The sequence below is a fragment of the Peromyscus eremicus genome, chromosome 9 (assembly GCF_949786415.1).
Source record: "Peromyscus eremicus chromosome 9, PerEre_H2_v1, whole genome shotgun sequence".
Taxonomy (NCBI): domain Eukaryota; kingdom Metazoa; phylum Chordata; class Mammalia; order Rodentia; family Cricetidae; genus Peromyscus; species Peromyscus eremicus.
In genome coordinates, this window is record NC_081425.1 from 60,946,618 (window position 1) to 60,970,860 (window position 24,243).

At 46.0% G+C, this 24,243-nt stretch overlaps 1 long non-coding RNA gene across 1 annotated transcript; it reads left to right on the forward strand.

Moving 5' to 3' along the window:
• The first annotated feature begins 15,916 nt into the window (after positions 1-15,916).
• On the forward strand, positions 15,917-16,471 carry LOC131920141 (uncharacterized). Its single transcript, XR_009381515.1, has 2 exons — positions 15,917-16,031; positions 16,164-16,471. It is a non-coding gene; the product is annotated as an uncharacterized LOC131920141 (long non-coding RNA).
• The last annotated feature ends 7,772 nt before the right edge of the window (positions 16,472-24,243 follow it).

The window sequence follows — 24,243 nt, forward strand, 5'->3', positions numbered from 1 at the left end:
TCATCACAGACCTTCATCAAAGGAAGTTAAGAACTCAAGGCAGGAACCTGGAGGCAGGGACTGAAGCAGAGGCCACAGAGGAGTGCTGCTTACTGACTGTCTCTCCGTGGCTTGCTCAGCCTATTTTCTTATACACTCCAGGACCATCTGCCCAGGAGTGACACCACTCACCATGGATGGAGCTCTTCCACTAAGAAAATGCCTTACAGGCTTGCCTTCAGGCCAGTCTTACAGAGGCATTTTCTCAACTGTGGTTCCCTCTTCTTAGTAACTCTAGCTAGTGTAACATGACCAAAAAAAAAAAAACCAGCCAGTACAGTACCTATTTTTTTTATCAAAAACTTCCCACAGCATGAAGCAAGTCATATCAAACAAGTCCTCAAAAAATAACACGAAAGGGGGATGTAAGAAAGAGAGAAAAAAGTAACAGAGGGAAAGGAAGAGTAAAAGAAAGGAATAGAAAAGGGGAAGAGGCTGGGGATGGGGACAAAGAGAAGATGGGGGAGATGAAAATGGAGGGGTAGAAAGAGGAAAAAGGAGAAGGAAGGGAGGGGGAAAGAAGAAAGGAAAAGACAGGAGGGGCAGAGTGTGAAAGAAAAGAGGGAGCAGGAAAAGGAGCATAAATAAAGAGAGGGAGAGAAAAGAGGGAGGGAGACAAAAGGAAGGCAAAGGGGATGTAGTGAAAGAGAAGAAGGGTGGGATGAGGAAATGGAGGGGAAATCAGAGAAGGAAAAGAGAAATGGGAGATGAAGAGAAGGTAAGAAATGGGGGGAGATGACAATAAAGATGGTGAGAAGAAAGAAGAGGGAGGACTGGGAAGCACAGAAGAGGGAGGAAAAGAAGGAAGAGGAAGGGAAGAGGAGAGGAGAGGAAGAGGAAGGGAAGAGGAAGAGGAAGGGAAGAGGAAGAGGAAGGGAAGAGGAGAGGAAGAGGAAAGGAAGAGGAAGAAAGGGAAGAGAAAGGAAGGGAAGAGGAGGAAGGAGAATAAAAGGATAGAAGGAAAAGGAACAAGAATGTGAGAGAGAAAAGGAAAAGATGAAGGTCTAAAAGAAGGGATGTAGGAAGGGAAAAAAGAGTGGAAATAGAGAAAATGAGGAAGAAAAGAAAAGAGGGATGGAGAGGGAAGAAGAGAAAGGATGAGGAAAGGGGAAGAATAAAGAAAGGTTGGAGGAGAAGAAGGAGAAAGGAAGGAGAGAAAGGAAGAAGAGAGAGTAACAGGGAAAAAAGAAGGGAGAGATGATGAAAGAAAACAGTGGTGGAGGGGGAAGAATGGAAGAGAGAGGGACAAAGGAAGGAGGGAAAGGAAGAAAATGAGGGAGAGGAGGAGGAAAATAAGAGAGAAAGGAAAAGAGGCAAGATGAAGGAAGGGCAAGAAGGAAGGGGAAAGAAGGAGAGGGAAGGGTAGACAAGGAATAGAAAGGAAAGGGAGAAAGAGGAAGAGAAAGGGGTGTAAGGGAAATGGAAGGGGGAGTAGTGAGTGAAAAAGAGGAAGGAGAGAGAGAGAAAGGGAGGAAGGAGGGGCAAGGGAAGTATCTTAGTCACTGTCCTATTGCTGTGAGGAGACATCATGACCAAGGCAACTTATGAGAGAGAAGGCATTTAATTGAGGCTGGCTTACACCTTCAGAGGGTTAGTCCATTATCATTGTAGTGAGGAGTAAATCAGCAGGCAAGAAGGTATGGCACCAGAGCAGTAGCTGAGTGCTCATGCATGGTCCACAAGCAGGGGGCAGAGTGAGATGGAGAGAGAGAGAGAGAAAGAGAGAGAGAGAGAGAGAGAGAGAGAGAGAGAGAGAGAGAGATTGAGCTTGTCATGGGCTTTTGAAACCTCAAAGCCCACCCCCAGTGATACACTTCCTCCAACAAGGCCACACCTCTGAATCCTTCCCAAATAGTTCCACTAACTAGGACCAAGAATTTAAAATATGAGGCTATGGGGGAAATTCTCATTCAAACCACCATAGAAAGGATGAATGGAGAAGGAGGGAAAAGGAGAGAGGGAAATGAAAATAAGGGGGAGGCAGATAGAGGAAAAACAAATCTTGGAGGGAAAGGGGGAAAGAATGAAGGAAAGAAGGGGATTTTTAAAGGGGAGGCAGAGGGGAAATGGAGGAAATAGGGGAGAATGGAGGAAGGGGGAAATGGAGGGAAAGGAAGAAGGGAGGGAAGAGAAATAGAGGAAGGGAGGAAGGGGAAATAGAGGAAGGGAGGGGGAAAGGAAGAAAGAAAGGAAAGAAGAAGGAAGGGAAGGAGGGGTGAAAGGAGAGAAGATGAGGAGGAAGGAAGGAAATAGAAAGAAAGAGGGAAGAGAAATGAGAGAGAGTAGATCTATGGAGGGAAATTGGAGAAATGAGAGGAAAGGGAGGCTAAAGGTGAAAAAGGAAGGGATTGTCAGAAAACATGAAGGAAGGAAGGGAAATGGGAGAAAAGAAGGCAGCAGAAGGAGTTGGAAGAAGAGAAGAAAGGGGAAAGATGATGAAGAGGAAGAAAGGGTACGAATGAATTAGGGAAATGGGAGGCAGAGAGGGACAGGAGCAGCGAAAATGGAGAGAAAGGGGAAGGAAATGAGTAAGGAAGGGGGTGGATGAGTGGAGGGAAAAGGGAGCCAGGGGAGAGAAAAATTGGAAGGGCAAGAGAAGGAAAGAAGGAAGGAACGGAGAAGGCAAGAAGAGGGAGGGGAGAAGCAAGGGCAAATGGAAAGGATTGAAGGGAGGGAAGAGAGAGAGAAAGTAGGGAAATGGAAAGAAGAATGGGAGAGAAGGGGGAAAGAAGGGAGGGAGAGAAATGAAGGGAAATCAATGAACAAAGGAGGAAATAGTAGAAAGGAGTAAAAAGTGCAGGAAGAGGAAAGAAAGAATCAAAGTAAAGGGGGATGAAAGGAAGAAAAGAGAGGAAGGAGGAGAAGGAAGTAAAGGAAAAGGAGAGAAAAGAAGGGAAGAGAAGGAAAGAAAGAAGGGGAAGGAGAGAAAGGGAGGGGAGGGAGGAAAGAAAGGGGTACAGAGGAAGTAAATAAAGGAAGAAAAGAAGAAAGGAAGGGGAAGGAGGAAGGGAGGGAAACAGGAAAGAGGAGAGGGAAATGAGGAAAAGGGGGTGAGGGAAGGGGAAAGAATAGTGAAGGAAAGAGAAAGGGAAGGGGGAAGGGAAAAGGGAAGGGGGAGGGGAAGGGAGGGAGGGAAGGGAAGGAGGGAGAGAGAGGAAAGGGGAAATGTAGGGAAGGAAAGAAGGGAAGGAAGGGAAATGGTCATGAAAGGTGGAGGAAATGGGGAGGAAGGAGGTATAAATCAAGGAGGAAGAAAGAAGGGAAATGAGGAGGAAAGAGGAGGAAGGAAGGAGAGGGGTGTAAAGGAAGATGAAGGAAAGGGGTGAAGGGAGAAGGGGAAGGGGAGAAGGAAGGTAGAGAAAAGCACAAGAAGGAGATGATGGGAAAGGAGGAGAAATGGGGGAGAGAAGGGGAAGGAAAGAACGGAAGAGAAGGCAGGAATGAAAGGAATGGATCAGGAAGGAAAGACAAGAGGACAAGAGGGAGGGAGGCAGGGAGGGAGAGAAGAAAGAGAGGGAAGGGGATAAATGAGAAGGAGTGGAAATGGGCATGAAGGAATTGAGGGAAAAGGAGAGGAAGGGAGGAGGGGAAGGGGAGGAAAGGGAGAGGGAAAGGGGGAGTGAGGAAAGGGGGAGGAAGAGGAAGAGAAGAAGGGGGAAGAAGGAAAAAAACAAGTGGGAAGGGGAGGTAGAAAGGAAGGAGGCCCTGAGGAGTGGCTTTCATGGTACCAGAAAATGCCATGAAAGCGTCCAAAGGAGGGAACAACCAACAATCCTACCCAGCTAACTAACTAACCTAGCTAACTATTCTAGCTAGTGAAGTCACAGTTACTGGAGGAGACTCTACAACCACCAATTTACTAATCCAATATAATCCCTAATGACAGTCTAAATATTTGTCTTTATACCCACAGATAAATGCAGTCTTCGCCCCTTATCAAGGAAACTTCTCTTTGCCACAGACAGAGACCATTACAGAAAACCACAACCAATCAATATGCAGAGCTGTGGCGCCTGGGCCCAGTGGATACATCTACAAAACACTCCAGCACCTAAGGCTCAGGGAACTTGGTGGAAGGGGGTGGGCAGAAAGATTGTAAGAGCCAGAGAATCAGATTCTGCTGTGAGATTGTGTCTCCTAGTAAGTTCAGAAGCCACAGCCACAAAGTCTCACCAATATGACTGCCCAAATGTGAGCCGATCAACACACATACGGAACTACTGGGGGCGGGGGGGGGGAGCCCAGGCGGCCTGAGCCCTACACAAAGAACTACAGACAACTGAGAAAAGCTGGCAGTGGTGGTTCTCCCCAGGGAGGAGCACACCAATCGGTTGCCCAGTGGCACAGTCAGCCCTGAAAACATACACACAAGTAGCATTATATGGACTGAACAGGTTCTACTTAGGAATGTGTCTGTGTATATACAAATCTATACGTGCATGTAATAACAACAAAAAAGAGACCGTGGATGGAAGGAAAGGGGGAAGGGAGTATGAAAGAGTCTGGAGGGCCGGGTGGTGGTGGCACACACCTTTAATCCCGCATTCGGGAGGCAGAGGCAGGCGGATCTCTGTGAGTTCGAGGCCAGCCTGGTCTACAGAGAGAGATCCAGGACAGGCACCAAAACTACACAGAGAAACCCTGCCTCAAAAAACCAAAAAAAAAAAAAAAAAAAAAAAGAGTCTGGAGGGAGAGAAGGAAATGTAATTATAAAATTATAATACCAAAAATAAAATTTAAATAAAAAAGAGAGAGGGAAGAATTGGGTGGAAGATGGCAATGGGGAAGGAAAAGGAGAGGAAAGAAGAGATGAAAATCGGAGAAATAAGGGAAGGAAGAAGGAAGGGAGAATAAGAGAGTGAAGGGGAAGGAAGGAGGGAATCGGGATGGAAGGAAGGGAAAGAAAGTGGGAGGAAGTTGGGGGAAGGGGAGGAAGAACAGCGGGGAGAAGGGGAGAGAATATGGAAATGGAAGGAGGAGGGAGATAAATGGAGGGAAGAAGAGGGAGAGAGGAAGAAAGAGAAACAAGTGGAAAGAAATAGAAAGGGTGGAGGGAGTAAGGGAAAAGTGTTGGAAAGGAGGGAAAGAAAGCAAAGTGTGAAGAAGAAGGGAAAGTCACAGGAAGGAAGGGGATGGAAGGGGAGGAAGAGAGAAGTGAAGGAAGGAAGGGAGAATGGAGGGAAAGAAATGTATACGAAGGAAGGGGAGGGAAGAAGGGAGTAAGGGGGTAAAGAATGGATGGAAAGGGAGAGAGAAAAGATGAAGGGAGGGGGAAGGAGAGAAGTGACAGGTGCAGGTGCGAAAGTGTGGGGAGAGGGAAAGGAAGAAAGGAAGGAAGAGAGGGAGGAAAAGGAGGAAGGAAGGAAGGAAGGAAGGAAGAGAGGGAGGAAAAGGAGGAAGGAAGGAAGGAAGGAAGGAAGGAAGGAAGGAAGGGAAAAATAGAGGAAGCAGGGAGGTCAAATGTGAGAATTAAAAATGATACCAAGGGAGGGAGAGAGAAAGGGAGAAAGGGGAAAGGGAGATAGGAAAAAAGGAAAGAATGCAAGTTAGGGGATATGAAGGAAGAAGGACACAAGAGAAAGAGAGTAAAGAAGGAAAGAAAAGGAAAGGGAGGGGGAGAAGACTGTCCTAGTTAATTTTTTTGTCAATGTGCCTCAAGCTGGGATCATCTGGGAAGAGGGAACTTCAATTGAGAAAATGCCTCCATCAAATTGGCTCTTAAGGAAATCTGCAGGGCCGAGGGGAGGGTTAGGAGGGAGGAAAGGGGGAGAGAGGGAAGGAGGAAAGGAAACAAGAATAAAATGCCCAGAAAATGTAGAAACATTTAAAAAAAGATTCAAAATAGACATATTTCTTCTGTTTGGAATGAGGAGGAGAGTGACGCCCAGGGTCTGTGAGTTGAGGCTCACTGCATGTCTTCATGACAGAGAACCATCAACAACTCTTACCCTCACCGGTTAGGTAGAGACAAAAATGGAAGAAATTGTTGTTCCTTTGCTTAATGAGCCAGTACAAGGCTATTCCCTTGAAAATAAGAAGTGAGGATGTGCTGCAAGATGATTTGAGGTTCAGGAGGTAAAGACTTGCAGTTCAAGTCTGATGACAGGAGTTCTATTCCCCAGTACCCTGCCAAAGGAGAGAGCCAACCCTGCATATTGTCCTCCGGAATCCACACATATTCCGGGAAATATGCTCCCAACATATATAGTATTCCTTTTGTTTGTTTGTTTGTTTTCGTTTTCCGAGAGAGGGTTTCTCTGTGTAACAACAGCCTTGGCTGTCCTGAAACTCACTCTGTAGAACCAGGCTGGCCTCAGACACCCAGAGATCCACCTGCCTCTACCTTTGCCTCTGCTGGGATTAAAGGCTTGCGCCAATACCAACAGAGTAAAATAGTATCTTTTAAAGTACAGATATCCTGCTAAGTCCTAAGAACGAGAGAACGGTGTCAGCCACATGGGCAAAGGGAAAGCCCTTTAAGGCAAGGGGCGGCACCTATGAACCATGAAGGCCAAGAGCCCACAGGACAGGGCAGCTCTGCATAGGAAGGACGGGGCTTGCGCAGGAGGGCTGGAGACTGGGCCCAGTGGAAGTTTTGGGCTGATTTCTTGAACTTGCTTTCCCATATCCATCCTGTGTGATGGCCCTCCCTTGTATAAGTCCCTGCCTAGTGAGATCCAAACTGGCAAGTGCTGATTTTTCTCGCATGCCCAGCAACTGTGGGAAGGCCACCCCTCGGCCCCCTCATAACCAGAGACTTGGTGTATGTTAAGCCAGTCTCTCTTTTTGTCCTAAAATATCCAATACCAGTTAGGGAGGGTGGTTCACACATGTAATTTCATCACTTGAGAGGCTGAGGCAGGAGGATTGCTATGAATTTGACATTTCCTTGGGTTATGTAGTGCCAGGCCAGCCAGGGCTATGTAACCATAAGCTGGTTTTTTTTTTTTTAAAAAAAAAAAAAAAAAAAAAAAAAGAAGAAGAAGAAAGAAAAAAGATTGAGGCTAGCCTGGGGCTGGAGTGAGAAAAAAAGAAAAGAACCAGAGGCTAGCAGGGTTCAGATTTACCCAAACTCAATGTAAGGAGCAGCAGAGTCTGAGGAAAACAAGAACTTTCCCAGCAGCCTCCTGCTTCTTCTGATTGGCCAGAACTGGGTCACATGATCAACTATAGCTGCAAGGTCTGCAGCGGAAGTGGCTGATAGCTTTTCAAGCCTGTGTAGCAGACAGAGGCAATGGGGAACGCTCACTGAATCATCCAACTGTTCCATTTACAGTGCTGCTGCAGATGGAAACCCCCAGGGAAAACACTTTCAAAGTGTCTACAAGAATATCAGATAGTAGTACCTGGAACACTGTCAAAGCTGCCTCATAACATAAAACACGTTTTCAAAGATGTCAGGGAGGGAGGACTTTTCACGCTGGTGACTGGGGCTCACCTTGGGGCAGAACCTTGGCAGATCACGTTTTTCTAACTTTTTTTTTCTGGAATGACACTTCAGTTCTCTGACTAGAGCAAATCCAGCCAAAGTTATCAATTCCAAACTCCCAACTCCTTCAAAGATCACTTCTCCTCACTCTGGCCATCTCCACTCTGGAAGGAGGCAGCTCCCAACTCCTTCAAAGATCACCTCTCCTCACTCTGGCCATCTCCACCCTGGAAGGAGGCAGCTGTCCCCCAGGCCAGAACCAGAGAGCTGGGAAAGAAAGGGTAAGGCTGCCCCTACCTGGCCAAGACACAGAAGGTTAAAATAGATCCCAGGGATAAACACCGTGGGTAAAGTAACAGAAAATATCCACATCGATTAGGCCACTCTGATATGCATGTCATCTGTGAGGACACCTATAGAAAAAAGCACTAAGATGATGTTGGTGACTTTGGAAACACAGCTTGCCCAAGGTCATGGGCAAGGGAATGACTTCTCCATAAAAGGAAATTATGAATAACTACTCCGGTTCATTCAACTTACTTAGCCTCATTATGTAACCTCTGCTTAAAGTACAAAAAATTGAGATGACAATCATAATAGAATCCCACTCAGTACAAATTTGTTGCACAGAATATCAAATTTTCTGCCTGCTTCAAGTTTCTTTATGGAATATTAAGTTTCATATTCACTACAAATCTCTGCATGGAAAAATCTCTCTATAGTCAAATAACCTACTTCATTGAGGAATTTTTCAAACTGATGTGTATTCCTGTATAATATTAGTTTTTGTTTTTAGGGATGCATTATTTGACAAAACACCAGACAAAGTTGACTTAAAGAAGAAAGGGTTTGTTTTGGTCCATAGTTTGAGGTTATAGTCTGTCACAGACGTGGAAGCTGGTCACGTGACATCCACAATCAGGAAACAGAGAGAAATGAATACTGGTGTTCAGCTCGCTTCTTCTCCCTCCCCTTTTTATTCAGTCCAGGACTCCAGCCCATGGCAACGCGCCGTCCACACTCACGGTGAGTCTCAGTTCCTCAGTTAAACATCTCTGGAAACACCCCCACAGATACACCCAGAGGCTTGTCTCATAGGTGGTTCCAAGTCCATTCAAGTTGACAGTGAGGACTAACCATCGAGCACAATGTCTTCTGTCTCTTTAGGGGGAAGAATTTCACATGTATTTGTTCCCGCAGGACTGCTTGTGTGTACAAGGTTGTATGGACACAAGTGTGAGCGTGCTTTGGAATGTGGAGATAATTGTCACTGTTGTGTTAACATCAGAAGTCTTTGGGACTCTAGACCATTGTGAGCTGTTAATACTGATAGAAGCAAATTCAGGGCCAACAGTGGGACTTAAAACCATCAGTACCAGATGCAGTTGGTACATGTGGGTGAGAAGAGGCCACATGGGTGTCTCCACGAGTCCTTGCCATGGGCTGCAGGGGCAGCACCCAGACCCACGACGACAAGGCAGGGCCAGGTGCTGCCCAGTTACAGTGGCGATAGTTCACCTTGGCCAGTGTGCAGCTACGCCTCTGACTTCTCAGTCTCCTCCCTTCCTTCCCTCGGGTTCTAACCTTGGTGTGTGACCACTCGCCATCACAGCTGTCCATCAGACGACTGCTTTTCAGAGAACCAAGAAGGGCCCCCTTCTCTCAGGCAGGCTGGGCCCCTGCCAGGTTTTCCTCTGTGCTGGCCTGCGACATTCCCACCCCTTCGGCTCTGCCTCCCCACAGCCCTGCCATTCCCCATCTGTGCCACGCACAGCACGGTCAGCATCTCTTTTCTCTCCCCAACAGCACTTTCTGGATGAATACTCAGACATAAATGCCCACTCGGACAAACAAGCTTGAGTTCAGCACATGACTCCATGCAAAATTGTTGGGCAAATCCAATGTCCACACAGAGGCATGACTGAGAACTGCAGGTGGTGGTGGCTGGGGTCTTTAGGAAGATGTGGCTTCAGAGAAAAGCCAGAGTGGACTATCACACAGAACCAGAGTCAGCGACCTGATTGGTCCTGTAGGTCTTGGTGGTCAATCGCTGCTCCACACACCAGCTTTCCAGCCTGAGCATGCCCCCAGCTCTCTGAGCTCAGCCTACCACAGTCACCACGTGTGTCTCCAGAAGTCTCGACTATCCAAGCACGTTCTCTTCACACATGTCGGCCTTATCTTCCAGAGGGCCCTTTTCACTCCCTCACCAACTTTTGTCTACACTTAGGCATCATTCTTTGACTGACAGTCAGAAAGCTGCTTCATCACACTATGAAAATCGGAACACCCCCCAGCACTTGGGAGGCAGAGCCAGGTGGATCTCTGTGAGTTTGAGACCAGCCTGGGCTACAGAGTGAGTTCCAGAAAAGGCACAAAGCTACGCAGAGAAACCCTGTCTTGAAAAAAACAAAACAAAACAAAATCGGAACACCCCCAGTGCAATCTCACTTCTTCCCAAAGCTTCCTTTGAGTCTTCTTACCCTCTCTTCACAGCTGTCCTCAGATGTGTGTTCTTCCGTTTTTGTGTGCACCATCCACGAGGTTGCTATGTGTTCCCCCAGAGCAAGACTGGCATGTTCAGGCCCGAGTGTTCCCTTGGCAAGCACTGGAGGGAAAGGGGGTGCAGATGGCAAGGCCTGATGTGCCCTAGAGCCTCAGTCTGCTTGTGGTTGCCGCCACAGAACACCACAGACAGAATGGACTGAACTACACGCTCCTCACCGTACGGAGAGCTGGGAGTTCAAGGTCAAAGGACAGGTAAGCTAGGTCTTGTCCTCAGCTTAGCCTCATAGCCTCTTTGCTGTGTTTCTCTGTGGCCTCTGTTAGGAGGGTACTAGTCCCATCATGGACCCACACCCTTACGAACTCATCTAAACCTAATTACCTTCCTCAAATACCCTACCTTTGAATACTACTGAGGCTGGCAGGTATTAGGAAAAGCTTTGTTACTTGTGACCCCCCACACACTGTATCAAGCCACATGCTTGACTTGAATAATGGAAATAAGCGATTCCCCTTAGCAACCTCTTGATAATACCCATTTCTACTCAAACATGCTCCTGGGTATATCTGGGACTGGGAGACATGGGGCAGATCTGGCCTAAACTGACTGAGGATACATGCTCAGGAAGGCAAACTATGTCTTCTGAATGAACTCTTTAAAGATCCTCTGTTTACCATCCTATGCCTATGAGAGGTGTACATATAATAAAAATCAGGTGCACCATGGAAGGTGATAAGTCTTTGCACCCCAAAGGCCTCTCCACCAACACAGCAAACCAAATCAGACCAAATTAGAAAAGCCCTGGTTTAATAGGTAAAGCATCCCGGGATAACTCCCCGGCCCCACAGAGAGGAGACAGGGACGAGACTGGAAGAACCACTGGATGCAGCTTATATACCCCATGGGAGTGGTCTTGAACCTTTCTGGGGGAAGAGCTGTGTTTGGCGGGCTTTGAAGGGGTAGGTTTAGGAAAAGAGATAGGGGAGGGGAGTTGAGGTGGATCTTCTACCAGACTCCTTCCAAACAGAAGGGACATGCACAATTAAAAAAAAAAAGTTATGTAACCCAAACTTGCCAATCAAAACAGAGAATCATCAGAGCTACACTCCTAGAAATCAGCTCCTCCTCGTCTTAGATTCCAAAAATGGAATTCTCAATGATATCCAAGGCCCTTGAGTATTCTCTCACTCAGGAGGTTCAATGCCTTTCTTGGCAGTGTATCTAAAATATATGCTTTCATTTCACTCTTAACAAAACTTCTTGCTGCCTCTCTCTATCTCTCTGTCTTGGTCTCTGTGTCTCCATCTTTCTGTCTCTCTGTCTACCTGCTCTGTCTGTATCTCTGTCTCTCTGTCTTTGTCTTTCTGTTTCTGTCTGACTTTGTCTCTCTGTCTTGTGTATGTGTGCGCACGTGTGTGTGTGTGTGTGTGTGTGTGTGTGTGTGTGTGTGTTTCAATTCTCTAGACAAAGCATCAAGAATCAGAAAACACAGAGTCCAGACAATGACCTCCAATAACACTATTACCTTAAAGGCTTGAAACACATAAATTATAAAGAGGCACAAGCATTAAGTCAGTCCACAACACCAGAAATGCTCAATAAACATGGCTGAACAACTGGCTGGATTACTACCGACTGCTGCCCGCATGCTGTACCTCCTCACACAACATGCTGAGGGATTGTGTCAGGATCCTTTTCCCCCTTGAGCGCCCTGGTGGAAGATCATAAACTGGCAGAGCTCTGTGGGTTACTGAGTAACACAAAGATGACCGTGAAAACTTTTCGCCAAGTGAAAAATCCAGTGATGAATGGCTGCATTTGTTTATATGTTCAGAATTGGTCCACAGCAACCAAAAGCAGATGGTTGTCAGAGACCATGGGGATTGGGAATGACATGTGGGTGCTCGTGAGTTTGGGGTTCCTTTGCAGGGTGGTGAACATACTCTAAAGTTAGAGGGTGGCAATAGCTTTTGTGATGTTGTGAATAGTCTAAAAAAAAAAAAGACCCTATATCCATTAAAATGACATTTCATAGTGTGAAATAACACCTGAAATAAAAGAGAAAGAAATAAAACCCGTGACTGCTGTGAAAGCAAAGACTGACCCCAGGCTACCATGGGCAGGGTCTTTTGGAACAAAACATTCTAACTCAGCAACACTGGCTTCTCTGGGGAGCTCAGTGGTTGGTGTTGGTGGTGATATTGTTGTTTAAAGCTGACTTTCAATATTCTCAGTCCACTACCAGAATAGTCAAACACAGGCATCTTTGCTCTCTCACGAACACAAAGCAAGCTACAACAAGCCCATCTATCTCATCAGCACACTGGGTCCTTTCAGGCTTATGTCCTGCTTCTCCCAGTGTCTTCCTCTACTTCTCACTCCATGCTGGTCCCCAGAACATCCAGTTCCCCAGTTTTCCTACACAGCCTTTGCATACATCCCTCCATCAATCTCGGTCATTTCTTCCAACTCAATGCAAGTGTCCTTGCAGGGGATGCCTGACGCTTCAGGAGGCATCACCCGGAACATCTTTCTTTTTCTTTCTTTCTTCCTCTCTCTCTCTCTCTCTCTCTCTCTCTCTCTCTCTCTCTCTCTCTCTCTCTCTCTCTCTCTCTCCCTACTGTTTTGGGTCATATTTCCTCCCTAGGTGGGATCTGTCTCTCAGGCATCAGTACCAGCAGCAGTACCTTGGCTGACCCAGAGGACCTAGGCAGAATTCTGGCAGGCCAACTCACTCCCTAGTAAGCCAGACAAGGGGCCGGACTTCCCTTGTCCTTGTGCTCATGTAGACACAGTCAGTTAATGTTTATTTTTAGTCTCAATAAGCGTGCCTTGGGAAATGAGGTCATGTTCCTGAGTTAGCATTCCTGCCTTTTCTACTTCCAAAGAGGGGCATTATGAATTCCCTGGAGTGCTGTGAAGTCATCTTAAGATAGGATGGTACAGACTTTACATGAGGCTTTTGACTATACCGTTAATTTTAATGAGAGCTAGTTGTTTGGATGCCAAAAGTCCTGAGTAAGCCATGACTCAAGCCCCCAGACTTTGTGGGGTGACACATCTCGAGCTGTACTGGCCTGGGAATATGAAGCCCAAGTGTGGTTCTTGAACTTATGATGGATGCTGATTAAACAGCCCCCTCCGAAATTATTACTGGAAATACAGGACTGTAGTGAGCTGGCTCCACAGGACTGGAATGAGCTGGCTGTAGTAGGAATGTGTTCAAATGAACAATGTATCATAAAAGAGTCTCAGCCCAAGGTGTCATCATAGAAAAGTCCTTCCATCATGAAACTGAGCACAATATAGAAAGGAGTACAGGCCAGGAGTCCCACAGCCACCCTCCTGCTAGCCTTTCTCCTGTCTTCTAGACGTCCCCATGCTGCACGATCATACCGCTTCCTAGCGGATATGACCAAGGAGGTGGCAAGTTCCATGTTCTCCTCTCACTCTGGGCCTCTTCCTTCCCCGTCTCTCTGGCTGGATCATTGACCAGTTAACACTAACATAAAAGTAGGCAAGAGGGTCTTGAGCGCCTTACGCCCTTCATCTCAGCTGAGCCTCTTTTCCCAGCATGCCCTGCTCTTTGCTCCCACCCCTCCCCAGTCCTGTTGAGTTCAGTAAACTCTGTACATTGTACACACTGGCCCTCTGCCGGGGAAACCTAAATTTTAGGTTTCTTTAGGAAACCTAAAATGATGGTGATCCTAGCACCTCCTCTGCTTTGTGCGTGGGAGACAGACAATCCAGTAAACAGAACTGCCACACAAAGTCAAGTGCAGAGGTCCAGGAAACCTACATAAATGCTCAGCAGCTCTTCAATGCGCAGAGGGTGTCGTCCACTAACAGGGCTGTCCTGGGCCAGCAGCTACTGTCCTGAAGGCTGCTTTGTATCTGAAATGAAATCTTTTCTGTCTTTTCTTTTCTTCCTGCATCGTCGCTCTTCAGAGCCCCACACTGCAGAGCCCCATCTGGGTGTCATGTTGTCTCATTGGTTCTGACTGTGAGTGCCCTCATCAAGATCAGGCTTCAGTTCCTCAATGTTCCTCCTGCTCAGGGGCAAAGTATCCCTCCAGAGTGGCTCTGGCATTCCCTTCTGGGAGTGTGTGTGTGTGTGTGTGTGTGTGTGTGTGTGTGTGTGTGTGTGCAGGCCCATGGGTACACATATGCATGTACAATCAGAATTGACATTTTTCTCTCTTCTTTGAACCATAGGGTGAGATGGAGTGACTGCCATTAACACTTGTCATCCTCGGTGGCCATGGCAGTGCCCTTCAATCACGGCACACAGGGAAGACAACAGTCACCTCTCTCCGAAATGTTTGTGCTTCAACAAGAGGTTTTAGTTTCTACTACTGTGTGGAACATGGGGTTCATACTTTATAGGTTTTCTGCGCACTTGCTTCTGGAGTCACACTGTAGAGGTGTTCGTTTTCATCAGTAATTGAAATAAGATACCGAGAAAAAGGCCCAATGAGAGTGAGAGTAACGTGATACCCGCTGTCAATCTGAGCGTTCAGCGCACAGCAGACCCTTCCTATTCAATCTCAAGATGCTCTGTAGACAACTTGTACCTACTGTACAATGAGGTATTCACATTTTACAGCCAATAAAAGAGAAATTCACACATTTGGGGTTCAGTTAAGGGAAAACATGGCAATAATCAGGACAGCTCTCATTTTTAATCACTGACCACTCAATATATTCCAAATCCTCCACACTCACATTGTCATATTTAATTCCCAGAAATCCCTGCAAGGAGGTGCTGTCATTACAGGCATAGCTAAGGCTCAGCTCCCAGTGTGAAGGAGTGCTTGTCTCAGCTTCCTGGCACGTGCAAGTGTGAAGGAGAACCTGGAGCCTGGGAGGGTCCTGTCTCTCCTGTGTTGTGCGGCTTTCTACTCTGAGGCAGTTGCTTACACTCCACTTAGGTTGCTGGAGACCACAGTCAGTGTTCTCTAGGGACAGCAGCATCCTAAGGGCTCTCCTTAGGGCTAATGACAATTTAAATTCCCAAGAACACCACACTTTTATAGTCTGGCTGGATGTAGATAGCATGAAGCCCTCACACATGCTATAGAAAGCATGTCTACAGTTTATGCCTTACAAGAATTACTTGGGACCCGAAGTGTTTGAGATCTGGGGGTTTTCCAATTTTGGAATAATATAGGTGGCATCTATAATGAATTATTTGGGGATGAGACCTGAGTCTAAAGAGGAAATTCATTTGTGATTCAGATGCATCTTATATATATAAGCTAAAAGGAATTTCACAAAAATTATTTTTAGCACGCCTTCCTCCGACTGTTACCCCAGACCCTGAAAAAAAAGGATTTTATAGCATTTTACTCAGGATTTTATAACTTTTTGATTAGAGATTATCGACTTATACTTAATGTAGGATAAATGTACAAGTAGAGATTACAAAATAGAGATATTCAGCAAAAATCTTACCTAAAAGATCTTACAACTGCCTATTTCTACTCAGCTAAGCGACTTGTCTAAAAATACGCTCACCTCTATCTTTGCTTTAAAATAGCATATCAGAGAGAATCCCAAGAGTGTAAGTTGATTAAAGATTCTCCGGTCAGAAGTCATTAAAAAAGTAAGGTTATTTATGAAAACAAAAGGCACCTGTTTTTGACCTCTCTCTTTTTTAAATTTCTTGCTTATGTTCACAACAGAGATTTTTACTGTTGGTGTAGAAGGGTCTTGTTTTGACGGCTGGGGATCAAGCTGAGGGCTCTGTGGTAGGCAAATCCGTACTGCTCAGCTACACCCTGGTCCCAGCTACGGATGTCTCAAAATGATATACCAACGTGAGATGTACGCCATTTCTAAATAGCTGACTTCGTCAAGAAGCAGATCAAGGTTCCTAGCCCATGTCCTGCAGACCCGTTGCCATAGTAACTGGAAACAGTGAATTGTGGAAACCACACACACAGAATTACAGACCTGAGGAATCACAGATCTGAGGAAAAGGAGGGCACAGGCCACCACCTTCCCCACATAACCGACGGGGGCTGTACAGTGCGTGCGTTTGCTGTCTCAGAACAGGTACAGCCGTTGGCCGGCATCCACTAGAGAAGAAGTCAGTTAGAAATAGGTCAAGGGAGTTTCATTTATTTATTTATTTATTTATTTGTTTGTTTGTTTGTTTATTTATTTATTTATTTTTGTTTTACTAAGGAAAACTGGGGATGAATCTGTAAAAAACCAGGATGACTGGCTCTTTCACTATCACCGCACTGGACCGGAAGCTCCGCCCCCAAATCCCATCATTTACTCACTTCCAAAGCAGTTTCTCCACAGGCTCTCACTGTTCATATTAGATAGTTGTAAAATACAAAAGATGTCTATTTTTTCACTGGTGACTAAAATAAATGTTTCTGAAGCACCAAGAAGAAGATTTCGAATAGAGGATGCAAGCTACAATGCTTCAATCTGTATTTTATTTAAAACTCACTCAAAAATAAATCTGTCATTGTTTACCACCATTTCCTTACTTATTATAAACATAATAGTTAAGTAATTTACACAAAGAACTCACCGACAAGCCATCAGTTAGGAAAGAGACTACCGCTCGGTAAAATAATTGTTTAATTCACAGAACCGCTCAGAGACCAGCTGATGCCTTTAGTCACCCTAACCATTTCTTTCTGCTTTTGGCACATGGCTGGTGTTCAACTGTTAATCCGAGACTGAGTGTCTGGGTAGGGGGATGGTTTGGTGCAGTGGTACAGCTTGTGGGTAGGGTCTCTGTAGTCCATTTGGGGACAGTGGGATTCAGAGACTGCTGTCTGTGAGCATGAAGTGCAACTTGACTTGACTTTAGTGACCAACTATGTAGCTGATGTTTTAAATGTCTATACAAACAACCTTTTGTAATCAGACAGCTCTTTAGAAGGATTAAAAAACTGTGATCATCAGTCACTTCTTTTCCAATATTTAAAAGTAAGAAGAAACCACTAGCAACCGGACATGGTTTAATCAACCAACTGACTGGTTCCAGAGTGTCCAGTTTATCATTAGAGAACCTACCTCATGAATCTTGTGGGCTAAAGAGGTGTAGTTTTAGTAACATCCTTCAGGGTTCTCTAAGGGATCCTCAGGAAACACCAGTGGGATTTGCTTTAAAACTCCTAGTAAGAGCTCCCTTTTGTGAGCCAAGGAATTGAGGAGGAGAGAACGTAAGAGCTGAAGGGTGGGGAGAAGTGCCGTGAGACATGGCCTTGTGGCCACAATATGACCAATGCACTTGTGACCCCACTGCAGCTGTGGCTACCTGCACAAGAGCAAGCCAACAGCATCAGTCACATTCCAAAATGAAGCACTAACTGAGCCGGGGTGGCGGCCCATGCCATTAGTCGCAGTGCTTGAGATGCAGGAAATGACAGATCTCCATGAGTTCAAGGCTACCCTGGTCTATATAAGTTTCAGGCCAGCCAAGGCTACATAGTTAGATCCTGTGTCAAAAAAAAAAAAAGAAAGAAAGAAAGAAAGAAAAAAATTACTTACTGCAATCAGTGGGTTTCAAACTTTTTTAAAGGAGGACTCAAATAAAGGTGAGGCGAGAACATGTTGGGGTAGGAGTGTCCAGGGGGAGTTGGGAGTGGATATGACCAAGATATACTGTATACATGTGTAAAACTGTCAAATCACACTAATTAGTAAAGTGTAAATAGATGATTCTCTGAGTGTTCATGTCTTCCAGTGACCTTGGTCAGTAGATGGAAGAAAGGACAGTCGCTATTCTTCTGAGGTAAAGGACTGAAACTGTCACTACCCTAACTTAAAAAGCAACAACAACAACAATTGGTGCATGTGTATGATGGGTTTGTAGTACATGATTCTCTTTGAAGAACACACCTATTCGCTCTTCTTCTCCACAAAGATAAATGAACAAATAAATTCATGGCTGAAATCTGTTCTTTCTGGACTTTGCATTTAGTGTCTTTTCTCTTCCTATGTAACCAACATTAGAGCTCCTCCAGCACCCCCACCCTGTTCTGGGGGATGGTGGTGTCAGTGAAGGAGAGAAGAGCATTTCCGTCTTTTGTTAAAACACCAAGTTGTTTTGTCTACACTTTCCAGGTCTCAGTAACATGAAAATCTTTTTTTTTTTTTTTTCATCCTCTCCACAGTGATATAGTTTTCCTATAAAACCTGTTCATTTGGTCTGGGAGTTACAAACTGTACAGGCCTTGGCATGGCTCTCTAAAAAGATCGGTGTCCTTTTTTGTCTACTAATTGCCTTATTTATGTTTGTTTGGGGCTTTTTGATAGAGATTTTTGAGGAATATCTTGACTTTGGGTGGGTTTTTGTTGTTGTTGTAGTTTTTGTTTTGATTTTTTTGTTTGTTTGGTTTGGTTGTTCGTTTGTTTGTTTTGAGATAGGGTCCCACTCCATTGCCCAGGCAAGCCTAACCTCACTCTGTAGCCCAGGCTCCCTTTAATCCCCAGTAACCCACTTGCATTGCCTCCCCAGTGCTGAGATTACAGGCATGAGTCACAGCACCTGCCCCTGTTTTTCTTATTATCATATCGTTAAACCAAACAGCATAGCACAAGTGAGATTAACTTGCATTAAAGAATCACAGAGAAATCATTTTCCCCACTCCTTCGTTACTCAGTTTGGCTCACCATTTCTAAACAGGATTCCTTCCCCCGGGGGAGTCAGTGAATGAGTTCATTTAAAATCCCAGTGTTTTACGCTGGGAAATACATGCATTTTTCATCATTCTCACAGAAAAGGTATCTGTTGAATTTTCAGTGGCGGTGTGCATAGTTGTGGAGATGGATCAGCCAGTAAAGGTTCTTACTGCTAAGCCTGAGGATCTGAGTTTGATCCCTAGGATTCACGTGAGAGGGGAGCATCAACTGAAAGCTGTCCTCTGATCTCCAACACCATGACACGCACATGCCCACACACACACACAATCAATATGTTTAATAAAAGAGAAAAGACCGGGGCTGAGATTGGACTCAGTGGGTTCCCAGCACTGACCAGGGTAAAGATTCCAGCACCCTAACTAAAACGGCCGGTGTGTTTGTGTGAGTTATCAGCCCACACTCAAGGGTTTGCTGTGAACTTACCCTGGCTCCACAGAGTCCCTTCTCCAGTTTGCAGCCTCCCAACAGGAGCTCCTCACACCCCCAGGTGACTGCCATGCAGTTTGAGAGTCCCCACACAGCAGTGCCTCTAGGCACGTGTGTTCCAGGAGCCTGGTCATGGAGACCAGGGCACTGTACATTGTCTGAGACTTGCTTTAAAATACAGACGTGCAGAGGCAGAGCTTCAGTGGGAGATGAGTGTGTGGGTGCCCCTCGAGAGGAGGTGAGTGGGTGGGTATATCTTGGTAGGAGGTGAGCATGTGGGTACCCTTCCATAGGAGATGAGAGTGAGGGCATTCCTTGGTAGGAAGTGAGGGTGTGGGTGCCCCTCAGTAGGAGGTGAGCATCTGGGTGGCCCTTGGAGCATTTTTCTCTTTTTCTCTAGACATACCTAAAGCTTTTCAGGGTAATGTTTGTTTTTTTCAAAGAGGTGAAGAGGCACCAAGAACAAGCCCAGGGCTCTGTCCAGTCCCCCTGAAGGAGCAGTGTATCTCTGCTATACATGGCCTCTCTACCCTCCCTCGTCCAGCTAGCCTTCAAGGACAGCAGGGACACTGGGCATTTTGTTAACTGTAGACCATGGGGTCTGAGAAAGTGATTCATGAATTCACTGCCCAACACCCACCTTGGGCTTTATCATGGCATGTCTTGGATCTTCAAGTCAAGGTGACTGCCCTTCTCCAGGAGCCTTGCTCTTCCTTAATACATCTGGGCTTCAAGTTCAAGTTCAGGCTGAGCACCCTTTATCTGAAAGGTTTGGAATTGGAACTATTTCTGATTTGGGGTATTTTCAATTTGGAAACACTAGCATCTACACAATGTGCCTTGTAGAGAGACACAAGTTGTACTAGTTTGGATTAGTCAACTTGACACACACTAAGGTCACCTGGGAGACAGGAACTTCAATTGAGAAAATGTCTCCATCAGATTAGCCTGTGGGCCTGTCTGTGGGGCCTTTTCTTGACTAAAGATTGATATGGGAGGGCCTAGCTTGCTGTGGGTGGTGCCATCCAGGGGCAGGGGTCCTGGATGGTATAAGAAAGTAGGCTGAGCAAACCATGGGGAGCAAGCCAGTAAGCAACACTCCTCCGTGGTCTCTGCTTCAGTTCCTGCCTCTGGTTCCTGCTTTGAGTTCCTTCCCTGACTTCTCTCAGTGATGAATTATGTGACCTGGGAGTTGTAAGATGAAACAAATCCTCTCCCTCCCCAAGTTGGTTTCAGTCAACATTTTATTGTGGCAACAGACACCTACTAGGACATAAGTTTAAACTCAAAGTCATTTATATTTCAGATATTTCTCATGCAAATCGACTGGCTGTGATTTCACGTGGTTTTGTTTTGTTTAGTACACTTGCATTTTAACTCCACACGTGAGATCATGGGGTATTTTCTATTGATAATGACATTTCAGATTTCACATGTTGGATCAGGGGTGTTCAACCTGTTCAGCTCCTAGGCCTTGTCTCTAGAGGTCCAAGAGGTAAGAAAGCTCAGGGATGCTTCCTTGTGGCTCATTTCGGCCTTTCCCTATGCGCCATGGTTAATCCCACTCCCATTCTGGGGGTGCAGCCTGAGTGTCCACTCAACATCCAAGGGACAAGGGGAACAAAGTCACTGTTCCTTCTCTGGTCATGGTGACAGAATGTCTGGCAGAAGCTCCTTAAGGAAGATGGGTTTGTTCTGCTTCATGGTTTCAGTCAGCCGAGGCTGGAGTGTGTACCAGCTCCGCCTGCGGCACCAGACCAGGAAGCAAGAAGCTCGGGTGGGAGCCAGTGGCAGACAAAGCCTTCGGTGTCTAATCCGGCACCTCACTTCTAGCTGGGACACACACCCCAGAGGTTCCATAACTGCCCCAAACACCACCACCAGCCGGGTCAGGTATTCAAACTTGAGAGGCAGCAGTGAACACTGAGCACTTACACTGTGACTCACTGTTATGACAAGGAGCCACAGGAGGACAGGCACTCACCTGTGTGGTGTCAGAGGGCCCGCTCAGTGGGACTGTGGGGATGATTTTTGTCACAGTGAGGAAATAGTCACTGATTCATGGCCACAGCACCACAAATGGCGAGGCTGAGATCCAAAGCAAGCAGGGCCAGCTTGGCTTACACCATTACATGACACTGTTTCCCCTCCTAGAGGTGGAAGGGTGCTTACAAGGAGTTTGTTTTCCACTGTTTGGAGGTGGCTGTTTCTAAGGCAAAGAGGAGATATGGGGACAGGGCAAGTCCCACATTCCTCTTTCCTGGGACACGCAAGGCAATGGCTCTGAGCCTGGGACAACACAAGGTGAAGCCACAGTGCCCAGGAAATGAGGGACAGAGACGCAGAAAGACAAATGTCACATGTGTCCTCTCACATGCAGAATGTAGATGTAAGACTTATACACATGAAAGCAGAAAGGGGACCAGAGGGACGGGGACGAGAAAAGATGTGGGAGAAGCGGCTATGATAAGCTTTCATGGAAAATGCTACGATGAAACACATTATTTTCTATAATAAATACATAGTAATAAAAATTACTTGATAAAAAATAAATAGTGGGCAAGACTAACTTCACATGGTACTACCACAACGGCCCTGGCCACTGTGCCCCCCCCCCCACACACTCACTACAAGTAGCTTTGGGCTCAAAGGCTCCACTGAGGACATGGGAATGACATCTTGCCAGGACACCAGCTGCAGAAGCATGGCATGGACTCCAGGGCCAAGGGACTCAAGTGGAAAGAACATGAGCAAACCTATCCCTGAGCCCTTGTGAGCTATCCCTGCCCCGAGCACACCCAGAAATAGATGGGAGAAAATGAAGCAGATGGCAGAGGCAAGGGGCTTGGGGTCCTGTCACTCAAGAGAAGCTTTGGAGCCAGCCAGACATGCAGTGCACACTAATTGTCCTTACTTGTACCCGTGAGCTTCTGCGACCTAGGAGGTATGGAATTATCTTGAAACCATTGACCCAGGCTTGCCCCAGCACTGGGCACTGCTCCTTGACCATGGCGTCAAGCCTGAATGACTTCTATGCCTGTCCTTCATCAAGCATGCTGGCTTGGCGTGGTGTCCTGGCCTTCTGCTGCCCACCTGATCCTCCCTGTCTGTACTTGTTTCCAGACACTAGAACTGCAGATCTGCCTGCCGTCCTGAAGACTGTTTCTGTCATCTGCATATTTGTTATTTCCATTTGTGGATCATACAAATACATATTTACATATATATATATACATATACATATATATATATATATATATATATATATATATATATATATATATATATATCCGAATCCTGACACAGAAACACCTAAAACTCTTGAATCTTGCTGAGTAATAGGAGTGTATTTAGTTATTCACAGTGAACTTTGAGTATAGATGCAAAGGTGACTCTTAGTGACCTCAAGATGGAGGCTTGTGGCCAGAGGAACAAATCACATCATTAAGTCCCCCTCTCCTCCCCACCCCTAAGAAACTCCAAGAAGAAAACATGGGATGGAGATCGAATGCAGGCACCAATGGCCAATGACCAAGTCATTTCAACGTAATGGAAGTTTAATACAAACTCTGAGGCAATGGAGCTCAGGAAGTTTGAATTTGGTGAATGTGTCAAGGTTCTGGGAGGATGGATGCTCAGAGGGGGACAGGAAAGATCCATGCCTGCACCCCTCACCACACCATACCCTCTGCATTTCTTCTAGTTGGCTGTTCCTGGAACATATAGAATATATAGAATCCTTTATAATAAACTGCAATCTTAGGGAAAGTGCTGTTCTCAACACCAAGTTATTTCAGCAGATTATGAAACCCAGGTTCAGGGGCAATCTTAAGCATCCTCTAATTTGCAGTTGGTTAGGCAGAAGCCTAGGTGGTCTAGGATCCCATTCTTCAGTAGCTGACATCTCAAGTATGTACAGCCTCGTGGGACTGAGGCTTTGATGTCAGGGTTTGTGTTAACTCTGGGTTGCTAATATCAAAATTGAAGTGTGGACTATCCAACTGATACTGGAGAATTTAGGGGATCATAACCTGGTGCTGAGACTCTTCTTAGACATGTCAACATTCTGATGCAGACAGGGTATGGAGATGTGTTCTCTTTGGAGAGACTGGCAAGTGGGCCAATACACAGCCATTGTGTGAGTATCTCCAATACCCACCCTGCTGGCTAGAGCCGCAGACTTCTTGTCTGGAGTGTTACATCTTGTAATGGGCTCCACAACTTCTACCTCTGCTCCCTCAACAGACCAGCTACAGGGACACTTTGAGAATGGTTCCCTTCTCCATCACAGAGACTCAGGCCTGGTTACTGGAACATTCTTCCTCACACAACTTATGACCAAATCTCTTTTTGCCTCAGTGTTTGCTCAGATTTCACCACTGAGACTCAGCAAGTGTCTCCCTTTTGTTCTATCATAGCCTACATTGTATAATTTGTTGTTTTTGTGTTACTTTGCTTTGCCCTGTGCCCTTGTTTACTTTCTATTGATGTGATGAACACCATGACCAACTTAGGATGGTACGGGTTGATTTGGTTTACATGTCCCAACCACAGTCCATCACTGAGGGAAGTCAGGGCAGAAACTCAAGTAGGAGCAAAGGTGGGAACTGTACAGGGGTGCTGCTTAGTGGCTTGCTCCCCATGGCTTGCTCAGCCTGCTTAATTGTACAACCTAGGGCCACCTGTCCAGTTGTGGCACCACCTACAGTGAGCTGGGCCCTCCCACATCAATCATTCAATCAATCAATCAATCAATCAATCAATCAAGAAAATGCCCTACAGATATGCCCACAGGCCAATCTGATGGAGGCAATTCCTCAGTTAAGGTTCCCTCTTCCCAGGTGTCTCTAGTTTGTGTCAAGTTGGCGAAAACCAACCAGCATACTCTGCTAATATGTAAGATTCGTAAAAATTGGTGTCTGCATTAGTTTTATTCCTACATATAATACATGGTGCATAACCCTTAATCTGTGACAAGTAAATGCATGGTTCTGAGGACAGAGCTGGTCTAGAAAAGTCCCAGCATGCTGGGGTCCTGGGATCAATGGAAAGTCTGGCTTACAGGGATGACCTACAGAAAAACAGGAGAGGAGGCTGGGAATGCCTCTGTGTGAGTCTGATGGGGTGCTCTTCTTGACCAAATCCAATAGCTCTTTGACCAACTACAGAT